The 21,383-nt window shown below is 44.8% G+C and overlaps 1 protein-coding gene across 1 annotated transcript in view; it reads left to right on the forward strand.

Moving 5' to 3' along the window:
• Positions 1–21,383, forward strand: part of MPP7 (MAGUK p55 scaffold protein 7) — a 143,102-nt gene that overhangs the window by 96,855 nt on the left and 24,864 nt on the right. The window lies entirely within an intron of this gene.

A 21,383-nucleotide genomic window follows, 5' to 3' on the forward strand; every position in this document is an offset into this window, starting at 1 on the left:
TCAGCTTACGCTCAGGTATATACGGCATGTGATTCTCTTCCTTTATGTGGAGAATTGAGTTGTTTTTCTAATGTGAACTATCATTTTGTACTTGGCCATTATGTATTACCTTTGAACATGCTGTGTATTTTCCTTGCTGGGATTTTGTAGAAATTCTCTGCATCTGCATTCATGAGGATTGTGGGTGTGTCATGTTCTTTCGCAGTTCCATCTGCCTGGCTTTGGCGTCAGGGTGATACTGCGCTCATGGAGTGAATTTGGGCATCTTTCTTCCTTTCTGTGTTCTGGGACAGTTTGGGTGGGATTGGTTGTGTCAACGCTTCTCAGATGCTTGGTAGAACTCTCTAGTGAAGTCATTTGGGCCAGGACTCGTTTCTGTCGGGTGGTGACGTCAGATGTAAGTTTAACTGTTCTATTAGTTGTTTAATCAATGTTTAGAGTTACTTTTCAAAATACCTTTCCTAAGTAATAGAGACAGAATGACAATCAAGAATGTGGGCAAGCACATTGGATATGTGTAGTGAGCTGGTAATTGCTGGGGATTGTTAAAGTTATAAGGTGTAAAGCCCATTAAGAACAAAGTTCCTAAAAATCCTTACTTTTTACTATCTTTATTATGAAATTTCCTCAGCGTGTTGAACAGATGTAGATTGTTTATAAAAAAACTATTGTGTGAAAAGAATACGGGCCTTTATTATAGGTTCTTTTGTTTGTTTTTAATGCTGAAGATCTTTTCGTTCCGGTGGTTTTTCCCATTGGATTAGTTATTAAGCTCTCTAGATACCTGTCTGTGCTGCATACGCATGCTCTTTCTTTTTAGACCACAGGTTCGATGCCGTCTAAAATGTAGTTTCTCATGAATCCTATGTAATAGTTGCCTAGTAATTTTGAAACATTTAAAATACCTTTTTTCCCTCCTTGGCTTTCTAAGATGAGGAAGCAGTTGAGTGTGGTAGGTGAATTTTTTTTCCCCTCGAAACGTTTACTGCTTTAGTCATGCGCATTCCATCTGTACACTTAATCGCTCTCTTTCCCTTTTCCACCCGTGCTGCTCAGAGGGAGTGGAAGGCACACGTATGTATGAAAGCTCCCTGTGCCGTGTGTGCACTGAGGTGGAGCACGTTGCAACTGTTGCACCGCCCAGAGACTCCTGCTTGGTTACAGCGTGCACTGTATAAAAAATGACCTTATTGCACACTCAGAGTGTCTGTCGTGACCTGCCAGTGCCAAAAATCACGGTGGAACTTTGTTTTGGGAAGAAATTTACTTTTTTTTTGTTTTGCTTATCACGTAGTAAAAAGATAGAAAGTAATCTGAAACCATACATTATTATGTTTATGTCAGTCAACAGTCTCAGATATAAATGGATAAAGAATGTAATACTATTGAAATATATTAACATATTTTAACATAGGACTTATAGGAACTATTTCTGCTGGTTGACTTTTGTAAAACACGTGCTATTAGTTTCCACAAGTGTGTGTGTGCGTGTGTTTATATATGTGTCTACCTACCTACCTACCTGTCTGCCTATATCATCTTTAGGTAGATACCGTATATACTTAAATACAAGCCAGCCCGAATATCAGCCAAGGCACCTAATTTTCCCGCAAAAACTGCATTAAAATGTGCTGAAGAACTCGGCTTGTACACAAGTATATACGGTAGACAGAAGTGATTAGAGACCTAAAGTAATAAATAATCCACACTTTAGGCTTTTTAAAATATATATATTCCATTTTCATTTGAGTCTGAAATATTTAATAGCCCGGTATTTATTTTTAGAGTGTTCTCATTTGGGCTAGTCTTTTTTTTTTAATTGAAATATACTGCACCTTCCTGACACAGAACCCCTTCCAATCTAGAGATGGGAGGATATATATTAATCCTGGCCTTTCTGTCTAACGCAGTGAGCCCAAGTAAATGCTGAATTTCATACAGGATCAGAGAGCCTGACTTGTCAATAGAGATGTGGGGACCAGTCAAGCCATGAATTTCGTAACTGTGGAAAACAGATGTCCTTCAGACAAATCTTCCATCGTTTTGTTGGAATTGCATCGAGGAGCCTGTGGTTGGGGGGGGGGGGGACCTTGCATGCTGTTTCAAAATAACCACTGTAAACTTAAATATACAACGGCACGTTTTATGTTTAAGAGTGGCATCGTCAGGGCTGTGCCATGCTGTGCAGTAACCTAATTGTTTTAAGTAGTCTATTTTATTTTATTTTTGCACCTATGGCTGGGCTTCTAACGATTCTGCTTTTATTTCTTGGCTCTTGTTCTTTATGCTTTTACACTCCATCCAGAAGATGCTGACTGTGCTGGTAACAACAGTGGAACCTTTATAGGTGAGCAATGGGTTATGGAAGAGGACTGACTTCTTTCTGTTGCTGTCTTCAAAATGATGATGCTGTTTTCGATTAAATTAGCATATTTGCATTTGCATGCTCCGTGATCCGGCAGGGGTAGCATGAACCGGTGTAGTAACAGGCTCAGCGGGTTGGACACAAAGGGTTTCCTAAGATGCCTTGGTTAATATTCACGAAGCATCCCAGATGTCACATGTTTGTAAATCATTATGTTTCTTGAGAGTGGCGGGGGGAATCCTACTTGTGCCACTTATTTTTACTCAACTGTTTGGACATTGAGAAATTATCTGGTGAACTGTGAATTATCAAAAACCTCTAGATAACTTGTGATTCCCTAAAATATGATTTATTTCCTTTATGATTTGTTACACGTATATTAAACTCACTGCTACTGAGTCAGTGCCAGCTCCTGGTGCCTTTCAGGACGGAGAACTGCCCCTCTGAGTTTCCAAGACCGTGTCTCTTTGCAGAAGTAGCAGCCCAGCTTTCTCCTGCAGGTGGCTGGTGCTTTCATCGAGACCCACTGCACTAACCACGATGGGAACTGTGCCACATTGAACCTGTACACAGACCAAGACGCACTTATCTGACACAGCCAGGGGAGGCAGCATGACTTAAAGTCAGCACAGGTGTGTCAGGGTTGGATCCTCTCATCATGCCTAATTCAATCTGTGTGTGAGCAGATAATCCAAGAAGCTGGACTCTGAAGTAAAACGCTGCATCAGGATTAGGAGATGTCATTAACAGCCCATGGTACCCAGATGACACCATCCTGCTTCCTGAGCGGGAAGAGGCCTTGAGTGGAAGCATGTCTGGATGAAGCTCAATAGCTGCAGCCTTCTATCTGGATTATAAACGTAATCTTACAAAAAATAAGCAGAAATCCTCCCAGCTGAACCAGTGAGAACATGCGATAAATGGAGAGAAGATGGAGGTCATGCAGCATTCCATTTCACGTGGATCTACAATCAGTGCAGGTGGAAGCAGCAGCCAGGAAAGGACATGGCACATTACATTGGGCAAATCTGCTGCATGAGAGAGGCCACTTTGCAAGTCTTAAAGAGCAAAGACATGACTTTGAGGACAATAGGGCACCTGGCCCAAGACGTGATATCTTTTGACTGCTTCATGTGCACATGAAAGATGGATAATTAATTAGGGAAGCCAGAGAAGAGCTGATGTCTATAAATTATGGGGTCAGCAAGTAATGCTGAGTATACTGTGGGCTACTAGGAGATCAAGCAAATCTATTTTGGAAGAAATACAGCCTAGATACCCCTGAGAAGTGAGAATGGCAATGCATCATCTCATGCCATTCACACATGTATGTGATTAGGAGAGACCAGTATCTGGTGAAGGTCGACATGCTTGGTAACTTAGTGGGTCAGCAGAAGAGAGTCCCGGAATGCAGCAGTGGGCTCGACCCTCGTGCGGGGTGCACAGGACTGGGCAGTGTTTGGTTCTGCGTACACAGAACCGCTGTGGATTGGAGCCGACCGCAGGGTACCTAACCCCAAGAGCAGCGTGGTTACCTTGCTCATCCATCTGGACAGGAAAACCTCTCAGGGTGGAGATGGGTTCCTTCCGTCGTCTTCTGCCCTGGCCACGGGTAGGCGTATTGACAAGTTCCTTACCGTCAGTCTTGAGAGAAAATATTGTGGAAATAGAGTTTTAGAGAGTAACTATAGCCTCATTTTCTGATTAATATTTATGTAGATGAGATTAGTTATGGAAATACCGTCCCCAAATGTGATGTTTTCTACTTTATTAAATATTACCAAATATTAATTATAGGAGCCCTGGTGGTGTCGTGGTTATGAGTTGGGCCACGGTATGCACAGTTGGCAGTTCAAAGCCACTGACAGCTGCTGGAGAAAGACTGGGCTTTCTACTCGCATCAGCAGTTAGTCTTGGAAATCCACAGAGGGTCGCTGCGAATCAGGACCTACTCGATGGCCACGAGTGAGCAATTATACTAAGATTAGCAAATACGATCCATTAAAAAACAGGCCCAGACGGTGCAAAGGAATTATCTCAGCATTCGCAGAGAGTAAATAGCGTAGCCACGATTCAAATCCAGATCGTGTAGACACACTCCACATACATGCCATCTTTTGCAATCTGCTACTTTATAGTTTTATTATGAGACCAAAAAGAAAACAAGGCTCTAGGCAGGAATCAGGAGTCAGTATTTCACGTGTAGATTAGGGGCAGAGGGAGGTTCCGACATCATCAATTCCTTTTCAGTCGCTTCAGAGCGGTACAGCGTGCCAGACACTGTGTGTCACATGGTACCTCCCCTTTGGTCCCTGAGTGCAGTCAGCCGAGGGGCCCTGGTCTGCGTCAGATGGGTGGTCTTGGGAGCTGGGTGGTGGAGCGCACAGACCTTTGGCAGTGTGACGATGGGTCTGGGGTCTCAGCTGGAACAGCTTGTTCTCTGTCCCCTGGGTCTTTCACCTTCCAGGAGAGTAGCTTCTCTCGAGGTCTCAGGATCAGAGGGAGCCCCCCCCCCCCCACCAGTGTCCTAAGTGTGAAATGTCTGTTGCATCCCATTTGCTGGTCCCGGATTGACCGACATGGGAGCCATGGCTGAGCCAGAGGTGGTCCTGGTGGGAGGAAGCTTCCTTGAGAGCGTGGCTACAGAGAGAAGTGAATCAATGGGCTGACGGGGAGAGAGTGCACTACTGCACCCGTATCGCTGTCTCAAACATAGAGGCACCGACTCTGCCCGACTTCACAGACTCCTTTTCAAGCAGATTGGGGGGGGGGGATGTGCACATCTAAGACGGCAGGAGAGAAGGAGGCTTCTCAGCCCGCAGCTGCCTGCTCCTTCGTGACAGAGAGCCTAGAGCTGGGCTAGAGGGGTAGGTGGGATTAGAGCAGCAGCAGATGGAAATAGAAGCAATACCTTAGGAAGACCCGGTGTCACAGAGCACCGGGCATACTTATTTATGTTGGGCTTCTCCGTAGTTGATAGGGTTGGACATTCAGTGCGTGACTTCATGCTGTAACATCTCAGATGCCCGGTAACCCAGACACGTGCTAGCTTGCTTGCTTGAAGCTTGCTGGTGCTGCCAGGGCAGCTCTAACTCGGGCAACACCCTGTGTGCCAGGAGGAGGCTCGCCCATCCCTGTGCTGTCCCTCTCCACCATTGTTGTCTTCAAGTCCATTGCTGCAGCCGCAGAGGCAGTCCAGCTCATTCGGGGTCTTCCCCCTTTTTTGGGGACCTGCTAGTTTACCAAGTCTGATGTCCATTTCCAGGACTGGCCCCATCTGCGACCGCGTCCGAAGCCTGTGAGGTGGAGGCTCGCCATCCCCCCCTCTCTGGAGCCTCGTGCCTGTCCTCCCCCCAGACAGATGTGTCTGTTCTCCTGGCAGCCATGTGGCTCTCGCTGATCTGAAGTCATGAGAGATGCAGATCAACACTGCGAGATACCAGTAGACAACTACTAGTATGCGTGTGATCTAAAAGGCAGACAATATAAATGATTGGCTGGGACCTCAAGAAATTAAAAGCCTTCTACATTCCTGGTGGAATCGTGATACAGTGCGGCCACTTTGAGAAACAGTCTTGCAGTTCCTCAAACGGCATCTAGCAATTCACTTCTTAGGTAGAATCTTTTAGAGAAATAAAAACATATTCCCATACAAAACCTTTCAAACGAACGTTCCTAATTGCTTTTTTCACAACAGCAAAACAGGGGAAGCAACGTAAGTGTCCATCAATTGATACATGGAGAAATAAGCCCTGTGCATTCGTACAGTGGAGTATTGCATAGCTGCATAAAGGAGGGAGGGAGGGAGGCAATGATGCTTTCTAGAACACGGATGGGCCTTGAAAGCCTTGTGCTACATGAAGCCAGACACAAAACTCATTCATCATATGATTCTCCCTGCATGAGATGTCGTCATTGGCAAACCCAGAGAGACAGAGATTACTAACTGCAGGGCTGGCAGCACAGGTGATGTTGAGTCACTGCTAGCGCAGGGGGATTTCTGTGGAGCTGAGTATGTTCTAAAGGCACGTAGATAGGGGCTGTGGTTGTACAGCTCTGTGCCTCCACTCAGACCCACTGGCTAAATGCGATAACAGGTGAGGTTTATATAGGTGACTGGTCTATCAACAAAGAAATTGGGAAAAAAGTTTGTGAGGACATCACAAGAGGCAGATGTATCTCTGAAGCAGAAGCTCTTTTATTCTTAGCATGGACTCTGTTTTCAGGAGCCCCGGTGACAAGGTGGACTGCAGGGTTAGAAACCACTGTCTGCTCCTTGGGCATGAGATGAGGCTGTGTCCTGCTGTGCAAAGTTCGTCTCAGAAACCCACAGGGGCAGTTACACCCTTCCCGTAGTCAGATGCAGATTCAGCTTGATGGCAGCGAGTTTGGGGCTTTGATAAACAGCAAGTGTTTTGATCAACCTTTAGTATGGTTTGCAACTCAATGTGAAGAAAACCAAAATCCTCCAAGCAGCAGCAACCTCATGATCAGCTGTAGAAGTTAAATACATTGCTTGAAGAAAAGATGGAAAGTCGCCAGGACAGCCAGGAGGCTCTTACAAGGCAAGGATGGAGAGACCATCCTGGAGAAGGACATCGTGTTGGATAAAGTAGAGGGTTGGCAGAAGAGAAAGGCCCCCACAAGGTGGTTGACACGGTGGCTGTAACGTGGCTCAAGCAAGAGAACAAGTGTGCTCGTGGTGCAGGACTGGGCGGGCTGAGCAGACCTGGCTCGCCGGCAGCTAACGACAAAGAAAGGGATTACTAAAGTACTGCAGGTGGTGTTTACACTGGTTGTGGGTATGTTAGTTTATTCTGACATTTTAACATTCATCCCTAATTTTCTATTCTCCTGAAGTATATATAGGATCATATTAAGTGGAGGGGAAAGATCATGATGTGCAGGGCCCTCATACAGTATTCTACTACGCATCGACTCTGAGCAGGTGCAGTGAACGTCTTGGATGCGTGGAGTGCCACCTCCTTGGAGGAACGTCCCCATGCACAGCATGGGTCTCTGTCCAGCCTTGGCACGTGGCAGGTGTTTCTGGTTCCAAGACAGCTCTAGCATTTTTCAATAAGGGCGCTTCCAATAGTTATTTAGAATTTTCTGAAAACCTGACCTACTTAGAACTGTCCCCTTGCCTCTCACTCCACCTTCGTGTTCTGGGTTCCCTGAGTGCACAGCAGGAAAGGGGGGGGTGTGGCACAGGAGTGCTCCATCCTACTGGCAGGACGCTCTGGGCCCAAGCATGGGACTGCCCAGGGGCCACTCATAGACCACGGATGCTGCAGCTCTAAAGTGATCCAGCAGCTCAGTGAGGTCTTTAGATTCTTTCTACTTCCTTGAAGGGAAGGGTGGTCAGCACACACCAGCATGTATGTATAGCCCTTTTACTGATGACTGGTAGCATCTTTTTTTTTAAGAACAGTAAACACTCTTATATTAGCTATACTTTCTGTATTCACTCTCCCCAGTCCTGAACTGAATTTTTTCCCTAGCTTCCTTAACCTCAGTTAGTGGAAGCATGCACCAGACGCTCGTGTTTGGAACAGAGTTGTCGCTGGTCCCTTACTCTGACACTGCGGCCCACATGTAACTTCAGGCACTGACCCCAACAAAAACCCATTGCTGTGGCCTCAACTCGGCCTGTGGGACAGAGGAGAATGACCTCTCAGGGTATCTGAGGTCGTACATCTTTTCAGGTGGGTTTGAACCACCCACCTTCTTGTTAGCAGCTGGATAGCTGGATTGTAACCCCCAGTGCTCCTTCCTTAATCACTACTGAGATGAAATTTCCCCTGGGATAAGATAGGAATAGATCATTGAACCACCAAGTCCTGCTGATTTAATCTCATTCATTTTCTTTAGTTTTATTGGCATGTAATCTATATACCCTACAATTCAGCAGTTCAATCCTTTCAAGAAGAATTAATTGTGCCATCACTACCGCAGTCAGTTTTAGAACTCTTCCTTCTTTCATGGTTAAATCTCCTTTAGGATGAGTTGTGTGATCACAATCCCTTCTAGTCTTCCCGCTCTTGCATGAATTGTTTACTCCCGACATCCGCCCACCCTCTGTATCTTCCACCCACCACATTAGTACTTCACCTCGCCCCTTAGTCCCCTCCGTGACATTCTTTCTACTGAGCCCGTGTTCCTCCTTTCTGAATTTCTCTTACTGCTCATTAAAAACAAAACCAAAAAACTCAACTGCCATCAGATCGATTCTGACTAATGGTGAGCCCATGGGAGAGTGTGGGCCTGCCCTGTGATCCACCAGACAGGAGCCTCAGCTCTCCAAGCTTGAACTGCTGCTGACTATGAGGTCAGCAGCCCGGTGCCTAACCGACTATTCCACAGGGCTCCTTCCCTGCGTGTAGCAGGACCCACTGATGAAAAATACTTTGCATGCCATCTAAATTGATGCCTTAGAAAGACATTATGATACTCTAATAATGTCAATTTTATACAAATCACACTTGAAAACTATTTAATAGCATTTGAAGGGGCTTCATAAAGTTCATGGGAAAGTAGATTTGCAAGATAATGAAATTCCTCCCCGGACTATTTGAAGCCCCCTGGTATAACGAACATGCAGGCGAACTGTAGTGTGGGCATGGCTCTGAGTAATATGTGCATGGCGTCTCTCTTGGAGGGCAGAGTGCTTGTCAGTCATACAGATCTGTTGCTACTTGAGGAGCCCTGGTGGCTGTGGGTGACGGTTTGGACTGCTAACTGAAAGGTTGGTGGGTCAAACCTACCCAGCCTCTATGTGGGAGAAAGATTGGTGGGAGGGGGAGTATTCCACACCGACTCTGGCCTTGGGAACTGTATGGAGCATTTCTTTTCTGTCCCGTGGGTCCAATGAGTTAGAATTGACTTGACGGTAGTAGTTTGGGGTTGGGTTTTGGGCTGTTAGTTACTGAGAAGGAAAAGCACCCATTGGCTGAGCAATGTAAATTGTGTAGTATTTGCATACAATATTATTGTAATATGAAGGTAAATTGATCGTGTGCTGTTTATATGCATTACTGAAAAACATCTGTTAAAGTCAGATCCCTTTAAGTGAGGGTGTGTGTGTGTGTGTGAACAGTCTGCCCCCGTAAAGATTTTATCCTTGAGAATTTTTTGCACCAGTTCTACTCTGCCCCATAGGGTCACTTGAGTGACAATCAACTCATAAGCCACGGGCTCAGGTTTGGGTTTATAAATAAACATGTAATTTGCATGTACTACATTTACGTAAATGTTTCTACACACTATTATGGCCACACCTCTGACTCATAGTGACCCTGGATAGGGTTTCTGAAACTGAATCTTTATGGGGCCAGACAGCCGTATCTTCCTCCGTGAAAGCAGCTGGTGAATTTGAACAGCTGACCTTGAGGCTTGCAGCTCAGGGCTTGTATACCACAGTCACACCAGGGCCCCCTCTCTATACAAATGGAATGATGTAGCTCTTGATATTTCCACTTAGCTTTGGGATGGTGCATGAGTCCATTTTTAGTGTGCGTTACGTTTCAAAGTGCCATTGTGTCTCTACGGTACCGATTTAGAGAGCCTGCTTTTTCCTACTGCAGTGCAGAGTAGTTGATGGGAAGAAGATTCTTCTTTGCATCGCGGGATCAGCGCTGGGCTGCTAACCACAGAGCTGTCCATCCGCTTCTGCAAGGATTTAGAAACCCAAGAGAGCACTTCTGCTTGGCTGCTGTGAGTCAGAACCAGCTCCACAGTGGAGGGCCTGTACACATGGGTTCTGGTCAGCACACTAAGGAGATCCTGGTAGAACCAGCTCAGCAAGCACTGTTGACCATGTGTGTTTTTAAGATACTTTCTTGCCAATGGATCCTGGGAAACCACCATTTTCCCTCCATTTCTACCCTGGCTTGAGTCCTTCGTACATTGTTTCCCCTCAGGATCAGTCCTGGGACTTGTGTAAGTAAGACCGTTCCTCCTGTCTAAATGGAATATTTGCCATGAAGCTGAGCAAAGGGGAAGCAAATGCGCTCTCGTTTCTTTTCAATGTTTTAGTTTGCCTGAGTGCTCTTTCTGTAGATTTCCCAATTCTGTTTCTGAAGCGCTCTCCTTGTCCTGTGATCAAGCACTACTGAGACTCGAATTCTACCGCGTGTTTCAGAAGTCTACTGAGCATTTCTACTGGGGCCATTGGCTAATCATTTTGAAGACTGGCGCATCAGCAAGTTCAGCTATGACTAAATACACTGTCGTACTATTTCCCTCCCAAAAGAAAACTTATAAAAGGAACACAGTCAGAAGCATTCTTTCAGAACAGGCACAAGTTGGTTTCTTTCTTCAACAAGATAGGCCCTACCTGCCTCTATAATTTCAGCATGTCTGGAATGCTACTTGGGACATTTGCTTCTTTTTTCCCTGACAGAGAGAAACCATCCCAGCTTGGAGACTTTTAGGTTGCATAGACTCAAAGGATACTTACACCAGGAGGCTTCAAAAAGTTCATGGAAAAATGCCATTTTCTTTTAGTTCCATGTTTCCATGAGCTTGTTGGCGCTCCCCTCTGTATGTGCAAATTGAAAATCCATTTTCTTCTCTTCAGGACCACGTTTTTATATTCCACTTTTATGTGTACATACTGTTTCTCCCAGTTTTCTCAAGTAGAAAGAAAGAAGTCCTTTCTTTACTAGCTGGTTGGCAGAAAACGAAATTCCATTTCTCCTCTTTCTCTCTCGGCGCTGCCCCACTTTTTTATAGTGATACTGCGCTGTACGCTTTCAATGGCTCGTGGTATCAAGAAGGCTTTTGAAGAGAAGGCATTTTTTAAATTGAAAATTGATATTTTATGCCAGCTACCCAGGTTTGACTTGGGCATTCCAGACTGTTTTTATGTGCAGCTTGAAAAGTGCTGAAAAAGGCCAACGGTGGTTAAGGCATTTGAACAATTCCTTGCTTTTTCGGAGAGCGATTGTGGAACTTTGAATGAGAGGAACGATACAGGGGTGAATGCTCGAGTGTGTTCAGAAGCCGTGTTCCTCCTTGTGGACACAATTCCTGTATATGTGGTTGTTTACTCTAGTTTGTGACAGCTTTTTTGTTTTGCATGTTTTTTCTCACAAAACTATTAGAGGTCTTTCTTCTAATCTTGTTTTATGAGATGAATACTGCTAGAAGCTGGCTGGTCCTGCTCCTTCGCATCTTGGCGGCTCTTACACGCTTTGGTATTGGCATGCCTTCTGAGGTTAAGCCCCCTACCGACAGCGGTGCTTATCCGCACTGTCTGGGTGAATCTTCCGGTTACCATACTCTGGGAGCATTGTGTTAGCAGTCTTTGTCTCTTGGGACCATGTTACTACATAGTTTTTATCTGTCTGATGCAGTGCATGTCATTATAAGAACACTGATGCTCCATTTAACAAGTATATGTGTGTGTCTATTGATGTATGTTTTTTAATATTTTGCTAGAAACCTAACACTATAATAATTCCTGACTGCTAGATTTTATTAATGTCTACCTGACTTAAAAAAAGAATCTTAAAAGATTATAAGCCCCAGTTTTCTCTTATAATTAAGTGGACCTGTTGAACCAGTTTGAGGCGCCCTGGTGATGTACCAAGTTCCACACTGGGTTGCTAACCACAAGCTCAGCAGTTCAAAACCACCAGCTGCTCTATGGGAAAAAGATCAAACTTTCTATTCTCTTGAAGAATTACACTCAGAAAACTCACAGGGGCAGTTCTGCTCTTCCTGATAACGTCACTGTGAGTCAGCATCGACTTGATGGCGATGAGTTTGGCTTTTGGTTCATTGAACCAATTAAATATTTGCTAGTTCAAGCTTATCCAGTGTTTGATGATGCCTAAAATTATTTTCATACAATGTTTCTGACAGGTCTTTATTTTCGTTTAGGAAATTTGACTGTTTTCTTGCCTGTGTCAATTAAACTTTTTTAAAATCAAGAACTTGAGAATCTTCTATAACTCGCTCTCAGTCTTACGGTTACAAAGAAACCTAGGTGGCGCTGTCAGGTAGGAGTTGGACTGCTGAGTGCCAGGTTGGTGGTATTATAGTGCCAGATTGGTGGTTCAAATACACCACCTGCTCCACAGGAGAAAGAGTTCCTGTAGAGATCAGAGCCTCAGAACCCCTATTTGGGATCTCTGTGTGTCAGCATGATGCCATGACAGTGCGGGCTTGGTTTTGGAAGACCAGTATGGCTCTGATAGACTGTAAGCCGATTGTCCTGAGCCTCTTCTTTCCCTACCCTATAAAATGCAAACAGTCTAAAGTGTTTTAAACAACCACCGAAAAACCAAGCTCACGGCCATCGATCAAGTCAGTGGTGACTCATTGCAAGCCCTGTGGGTCTCCGAGACTGTAACTGTGGATGGCAGCAGAAAGCCCAGTCTTTCTCCGCAGGGGCGGCTGGTGGTTTTGACTGCCCACCATGCCGATTGCAGCCCAATGCATAACCACTATGCCACCAGGGCGCCCTGTTTAAAACAATAGCACAACATGTAATATTATTGACCAGCTTTGTCCTATGTAAGGAAATGAGGAAATGCAGGTGGGAATGTGGACGCACAGCCTGTGAGGGGGCAGCTTGACCAGCCTACAGTCTTTCTCCCGGTGTGGTGAGTTCTCTGCCTTTGACTAGGCACAGTCTTAGCACTTGTTCAGCTCTGGCTTCGGTGGAAAGCACATGTGTGTCCCTTCTCAGGCAGGTTCCCGAAAGCCTTGCACAGGTGTAGCAGGTTTTTGTATCTTCCTTGAGTTAACAAAAGCCCAACCTGCCCGCCCCTTTCTGCGTGCCATTTCGGAGTCCGCTATTCATGGTCTTGACTCCGTTGGAGGGTCTCTTTGTGTTCGCTGGCATGTTCCTCATAAAGTGACACACGCATTGTTTACAAGATGCCATCTGAAATGGCAACATCATTTGAAGAAGGGAGATAATTACAACGATAAGTATTTGCACTATAAACGGACATCACAGTTACTGATTTATGGGAGCCAAAGGACACGTGAACAGTGTGGTGACTTTATAAGAACGAGTTCACGTAAAATTCAAGCTTAGCTGGGAGTTTTCAAAACCCGGCGGCTTTCTCTCTCTTCATCTTCGCTTCTCGGGTGAGAGCGCCACTTTCCACCCGTCTCTCTTGGCACAGAGTCCCTCGTCCTGGCACTCTGTTCTCATCTGGGGGAGTATGACGTTGTTACTTTTGCTTTCGCTGCTGTTTTAATCCTGGCAGTAGGTGACTCTTCATCACGTCAGTAGATATGCAGATCTTGTCTCTCCCGTGCCCACTTCAGAACAAGAGAGTCAGGTCCACTCTGCCTTCTGTGTTGGCTTAACCACACGGAAACCTCCGCCCATGCACGGCTTCGTTTTGGGGTGTTCATGTATCTGGTTTTTGTTTCGTTTTATTTTGTGGTGGTGTTTTTTTTTTTCAAATAATATGACATTTTGGAAAGTGTTTCAAATAAAACAAAGGCATCATATACACCCCTCTCTCCCTACTGTAGCGACAGCTGGTTTTGTATATCTCCTTTGTATATCTCCTTCTGTATTTCTATCCCTATGAGAAATACAGTAAAATCCTATTTTATACAAATCATAAGTATGTTTATCTGATCCATGTGTATTTCCCCATTAATCTTTACATCAGATATGTTTCTGGTGCTACATAGTTACATATTTATCATTTTAATCGATTCATTTCTGAGTATAAGAGGCTATTTCATAATTTAAATAGTTCCATACTTCTGGATAATGTTGAGTCACTGAGCTTTTTAATTGTTAAAAAGTATTGCTAATGTTTGAAATTGCACAACAGATGTATTTGCATATAAATTGAAGCTTATTTAAAAATTATTCATAATAACCTACAGTAGACATAGGCAGGCATTAACTGTTGATAAATAATTGAAAAGCTGCAAAAACTGTCAAATCACAATTGCCAACTTTATTTAATTTTTTTTTTACTCATGGAAAGTCAAAACTAGATTTTAGAGAACTTGCTACAAAGTTTAGTAATTAGCAATAGTCTTAAGTTGTGAAAACATAATACGAATATTTGGGGATAATTTTTATGCCCCCTACCAGCGCTGGAGGTGTAGTGGCCACACACTGGGCTGTTAACTGCTAGGTCAACAGTTCAAAATCACCAGCTACTCCATGGGAGAAAGATGAGGCTTTCTACTGCTGTACAGAGTTACAGTCTGAGGAACCCACAGGGCAGTCCTGCCCGGCCCTGCCCTGCCCTGCAGGGTCTCCGTGAGTCGGAATGCACTCAGGATGGTGAGTTTGGTGTCAGTTGAGGAGATGGAGCTCCCTGAGAGCACCGTCTCAGGTACTTTACACACTACTGTGACTATAAAGCAAAGTACTACTGTCACGGAGTCAATTCCATCTCACATACAGACCCCTACAGAGTAAGGGAGAGCTGCTTCACCAGGGTCCGAGAAGGGTAAGTTTCCACCCGAGCAGGCAGCTCCTCTTCCCCTGCACAGTGACTGATGGGTCTGAGTGGCCAGCCCAACCCGGAACCCTGAGGCGCTCCAGGACGCCTTCATTTTGTAAAGTCGGCTAAATGAAAACCACATGCACCTGCTCTGCTTCCCGACCATTCCGACTGAATGACAGACTTAGGGGAGACTGCTGCTAATACTACGGCTTTCCTATGAGTCATAGGGAGGTGACCCAAACTGTGTCTTGATATAGAAATGTCTATCAGACACCACCTTCTACTCCAGGACGTCATACGTATCAACATAAAGTAATGAACTGATCGGGGAAGCAGTCGTCCCACGACCATTGGTGAATTATTTTTAAAAATATAAAGTTACAGCCTCTCATCACCTGCTTGGTTTCTTGATAACAACTGAGTCATTCCAGGCATGAAAAGGAATTCAAAGTCAAGGGATATGCTGCACTTTAAAAACACTATCAGGTTTTCAAAACGTTTGGGGTGGGAAATTCCATGATCTTTGGCTTCCGCTTTCCCGGGACTGTTTTGAAGCCCCGCATAGGCGCACAGCGGTTCCAGCAGGCGGCACACATGGTGGCTGGTGAACTGAGGGGTTGGCTGTGTGGCTTCCTCCCCAGGCGCTGGGGAGAAGGGCCGGGGTCCTGCTTCCTCTTGATCAGGTCCCTGGGAACACAGCCCCACGCTGACAGGCTGATAGCATGAGGCCGCCCTGAGTCGGATCCACCCTGGCAACAGCAGCTGGGTCGTTTGGTTTTAGTTGAAGGCTATGAACGTGTTGGGGAAAATCACAAAGGGAAGCCATTCAGAGTTTAATGCGAACATTTAACATGTCTTCGTGAGAACAGCACCTTGAAAAATGGTAGAAAGTCTTGGCAACAAGTAGAAAGGAGCTTCAAAAAGCTCACGGAAAAAACCTCATTATCTCTCCCTTCATTTTGCCACCAACTTTTGAAGCGCCTGATGACAAAGAACTCGTGACCTGAAACAATACAAGTGTGTAGTCCCAAAGGAGCTTCAGAAGTTTGTGGGAAAGTAGAATTAAAAGATAGTTGGTGGGGGGGGGTTTCCACAAATGTTTTGAAATCCCTTTGGATTGATGAGGTTAAGACGCTAAACAAAAAAAATGATCAATTGTACAAACCAATAATTTATAGAAGAAATCCAAATGAGTAATAAATAGGAATTGTTTCCACTAATAGCTAAAAAAAACAAAAAAGATACATTTTTATCTGTCATTGACAAAATATCAAATAATTAGATTTCTTTTGAGAAATGGAGACCTAGATGTGCAGACTAGATGACAAGATCTATCTGGCTTCTAACAATTTGCGCTAATTAAATCATTGCTGACATGAAATAAAAGGTATTATTTAGGGAGATTGACTCAAACAGTCCTGGTGTATGCTGAGAGTGAGAGAGAGGAATGAAATCTCAATTACTGCCCAGAGTAGTTCAAGGTCCATCCTGCAATACGACACTGTCATTGATAGGATAACTGATTTATGCCTAGAAGGAAGAGCGTTGATATAGGTATTATTCAGATTTACACACCAACCACTACTACCAAAGATAAAGAAATTAGAGATTTTTTCCATTGCCCACAGAATGAAATTGATCAAACATGCAATCAGGATGTGCTCATAATTATCGATGATTGAAATGTGGAAGTTGGAAGTGAGGAAGGACCAATAGCTGGAAAATATGGCCTTGAAGTGATAGAAATAGTGCTAGAGGGCGAAAGATAAATTTTCACAAGATCAATGACCTACAAGGGGGTTTTCCAAAAAGTTCATGAAATCATCCATTGTCTCTTAATTCTATTCTTCCCCAAACTGTTTGAATCTCTTTCACATTCATTGGAAATAACATCTTCAATAATAAATGGGCTGTACACATGGATCTCACCAGATGGAAGACACAAGGAGCAAACCGACTTCATCTGAGGAGACAATAGGACCCTGGTGGCAGAGTGCTTATGAGTTGGGCTGCTAACTGCAAGGTCAGCAGTTCAAATCCAATAGCCGTTCCTCAGGACCAAGACAGGGCTTTCAACTCTAGTAAAGAGTTAGTCTTAGAAACTCGCAGGGGCAGTTCTACCCTGTTGTTAAAGGGTTGTTCTGAGTCAGCTCCCTGGCATTGAGTTTGTTTTTTGGTTTGGGTGGAGACAGTGTCAGAAAAGGAGCTAACTGTGAAGTGGACCATCCGTTGCTAATAGGCAAGTTCAAAATGAAGTAGAAGAAAACTACAAGTCTACAAGAGCCAAAGTACATCCTCATGTTATCCCACCTGAAGTGAGAGACCCTTTTCAAGAGTAACTTGGATGCAACGAATACTAACAATCGAAAACCAGGTGGGTTATGGGATGATGTCAAAGACATCATACATGAAGAAATCAACAGGTCATCGAAAGACAGGAAAGAAAAGGCCAACATGGATGTCAGCAGAGTCTCTGAAACTTGCTCCTAAATGTAGAGTAACTAACCTGAGCAGAAGACGTGATGAAATAAAAGACCTGAAAAGATGCTTCTCAAAAGGGTGTCTTGAGAAGACACGGTATTTTAATGAACTGTGCAAAGACCTAAGGTGAGAATACCAGAAGAGATGTTTGAGCAAATGGGTACAGTGCTGGAAGCGTTCACTCATCTATGCTAAGGAATTTGGAAGGCAATTACCTGTCAAACGTGTGCCCATTGCAAACAAAGGTGAACCCACAGATTGCAGAAATTATCCTACAGCATAATATCACACGGGTATAAAATTTTGCTAAAGATAGTTTTTAAAATGGTTCCAAAGTGCACCAACAGGAAACTCCGAAAAGTTCATATCCAGTAAAGGACAAGGAATGAGGAATCTTATGGCTGATGTCAGATGGCTCTTGGTTGAAACAGAATTGCTTGTGTTTTGTTGACTGTACAAAGGTATTGGACGATGTGGATCATGATAAACCATGGTTAACATTGGAAACAATGGGAATCCCAGGATACTTAATGATGGCCATGAAGGGTCTGTCCAGAGACCAAGAGACAATAGTTTGAGGGGACCCCGGGGATACTGGGTAGTTTAAATCAGGATGCGTGTCGAAGGTTGTCGTCTTCATGATACTACTTGAGTCTGCATGCCGAGCAAGTAATTCGAGAGGCTGGACTACACGAGGTAGAAAGTGTATCAGGATGAAAGGAAGACTGAGGAACAACCTGTGATATGCAGATGACACAACTTGCCTCTCTGACAGTGAAGACCTCTTCCAGCACGTGCTGCTGGAGATGAAAGTATGGATCACACTTCAACATAAAGACAGCAAAAACCATCAGACCCAAGTAGGGAAGGAACATCATGACGGGATTGTCAGTTCAAGTGGACTCCATTTTACGTGGACCTATAGCCAACACCTGTGGTAGCAGCAAGTCAAGAAATAGGCTGATTGGTGTGTTGCGTACATCTGCATCACAGCTGTCATTTTGAAGACTCAGGGGCACCTGGCCCACACCGTGGGATCTTCATTGGTGTCATGTCCACACGAAAGATGGACAGTGTGTAAGGGAGACCAAAGATAGAATCGATGCGTTTGAATGAAAGAATTATGTACAGAAAGAAATGCAGCCTTCAGAAGCCCCTGAAGAGCCAGGTGGTGTGGCTTGATCTCCCGGACTTTGAACATGTTATCAGCAAGGGCTAACTTCTCCTGAAAGACCTCATGCTTGGTACAGCAGCGTGTCAGGTGGCAAGACCTTCGACTGGCTGGGTGACCGAACGCACAGCAGAGACTGGGTGGTGCTTCGATCTCTTGTGCGTCGAGTCGCTATGAGTCGGGACCAGGTCGGTGGTGCATCATTGTACAGTGATGTTTATAGCTGTCTCAGTGCTGGACTAAAGAAGTCACAAACAATTACAGTGTCTCCTTTCATAGCAAAAAGAAAAATCGACTCAGACAAAAGTTCATATTGAAGTATTAAATTATAAAGTCGCTGTAGATTATTTCTACTGGCAACTATGAGATAGGAGCATTTTCTGTGGTCTGTCCCTTGTGACGGTTACGAGGTTGCTCTCCAGCTCCACCGCTGTAGTGCCACTTCCTTAGCGTTTCAGAGCAGACGTGTCGTTCCTCTAAAAATACAAATCTCTAGCAGCTGTGGGTAAGCTCTCTGGAAAATGCTTGTCCATAAAAATATTGAGCCAATTATAAATTACAAGAATGTGAAATATAAGTAAAATATATTTTGTGTAAAATGGTTCCTTACTCCAAATTCCTCGTTAATGTTCCCTTTTTTACAAAAGCCAGCTCCTGCTAAGACGTTTGCTCTGTAAATGAACTGGAATTAAGTAGGCGCTAGGTTATTTGTTCACATTTGCCTTGAAAAACCTTGTTCTGACTTTCAATTTAAGCTCATGCCCTCCCTCCGCCCCCTTTAAAATGAGAACCAAGCAAGACCTGAACGTAGGAAAAGATCGACTCTTTTGCTGACATTCAGCTTGCTCTCCTTCAAGACGAGGCCTCACGAGCGTGTCCTGACACCCGTGTGTTTATGGAAGTCTGAAAGTCACAGTGTCGCAACTGCAGGCTCGCCTCTGACTACGCAGGATGGCGGCATCTAGGGAAGCAGTGGGGCTTTGTTTTGTTTTGTTCTAAGAAAATAAGTTTTTAAATCAGTACTTGAGTTTTATACTAGGCTGCCTCAAGTGCCCATTCTAGATCTGGCTATGTTGTTGGGTCTGTGCTGGAAAATGTTCTTGTATTAGATGGCTGGCTGGCTGTATTTCTATGTATATTCTTCCTGTGTACATGATGTGTATGAAAAAGAGTGTGTGTAGCAGGAGGAGCAGAGGGCTTACATCATCATCTTAAGTGAGGGACAGGGTTTAAATTTTGATAAACGTGATAATACTAGACTTCCTTCGAGAACCGTTGAAAACAGATTAATATATTCTAGACATATCTGCTGTATCTCATTGGAATACCTTGATCCTCTACTGAGAAGTTATTTCAGACATTTTTAAGATGTAATACTTTAAAACCTAGATTTTATTTTAACATTTAGTCTCATTGATAGCATTAACCAATAAAAGCTTACGTCTGTGACTTAATTCCCCACACCCCCTTTCCTCTCCCCCTCCCCTTTCACTGGACTTGCTGTTAAGAGACTCCAGGCCAGGGTTGTGTCAGATCCTGTTGCCACCTTCAAGGCCCTTTCTTGTCATTGGAGACCTACTCAAGCATGGAGATATAGCTCACCTGGATTAGTCACCTGCCTAGGGGTAAGCCCCATGCCAAATGATGTGCTTGAGTTACTCAGTCCTTAGCAGTCCAGTGAGGTGTTGCTTGGTGATGCTGGGTGCCCTCTAGTTAGTTCACAGCTGAACAGAGCTCTCCGGTCCCTGCTCCACCCTCACATGCATGGCTGTGCTGAAGCCTAGTTGTCTAGCACTAGTCCATCTCATTGAGGGTCTTGATCTTGTTCAGTCTTGTTGAATCTCTAGTTTTCCAAGCGTGATGTCCTCCTTCAGGGACTGGCCGCAGCCTGTGAAGAAGTAGATACCATTGTTGTCTGCACTTCAGAGAACGTGAGCGATAGAGAAGTTGGAAATCACTTCCCACGGTCACCCAGCTCTCACCAAGCAGCAGAACCCAGCTACCGACTCATCTGTCCAACTCTTGTGTACGTCTTAACACTAAATGATACGTCTGCTCCAGTTGAAGTAGTATGGCTGCCTAGAGCCATTTCCCTCTTCGTCTGATTAAAACAAGCTCCTTGGGTCTAGCTATTGGAAGCCCCATTACTAGCCCCTCCCCCTCTTTAGAGGAGGTGGAAGCCTGGGCCACTGAGTCCTGAGGCATCTCTGCTGCAGAGGGGTGTGTGGAGGTCGGCAGTGGTGCCGTACCAGGCGGAGAGCCGGACGGAGCAGCCCGGATGACGGTCGCAAGTTTGTTCTGTCGCGGAGACTTCCATGGCCACCGCGCTTTATCCCTGCATCTGCCTCCTAGGATTTTAATCCTTGCTATGGAAATACCATTGGTAAATGCTCCTTTCTAGAAATTGCCATTGAGATGCTGAAACAGCAGTGAGAGTACGGGTTTGGTTGACTGCTGTTCTTAATCAGTTCAGCCCGCCTGTGTCCTGCACGCGACAGGCCCGGCACGGTACAGCTGCCACCGTCCAGCCAGCTCTGGGGCATGGGCCCCACCTCTAAGGTCCGCAGAAACTTGCTTTAAACATCTGATTGCCGTCTCCATTTCTTCGCTGTCGCCATGTTGTTTAGGATGGAAGGGACAGCGTCAGTGGGCTGTAGAGACCCAGTTGGTTGGACACGTTTGATCCATCCAGGGAACTAACTCCCTGTGGTTTGCGGATTAGAACGTTTTCAGCGGTTTGTTTCAGACTTCTGTTGCTCTGGATGAAGCGTTTATGCCCGAGTGATAGCCGTTCCGGGTTGAGAAAACCTTGCTTTGGTACAAGAAATAATTATGAAGAATTTAGAGTTCTACCCGCTTCTCCTCTGATCACTTCCCGCGAGGCAGGAACCATGGGAGCCTGAAATCGGAACACTATGAAATC

Source organism: Tenrec ecaudatus, chromosome 5 (genome assembly GCF_050624435.1).
Source record: "Tenrec ecaudatus isolate mTenEca1 chromosome 5, mTenEca1.hap1, whole genome shotgun sequence".
NCBI lineage: Eukaryota > Metazoa > Chordata > Mammalia > Afrosoricida > Tenrecidae > Tenrec > Tenrec ecaudatus.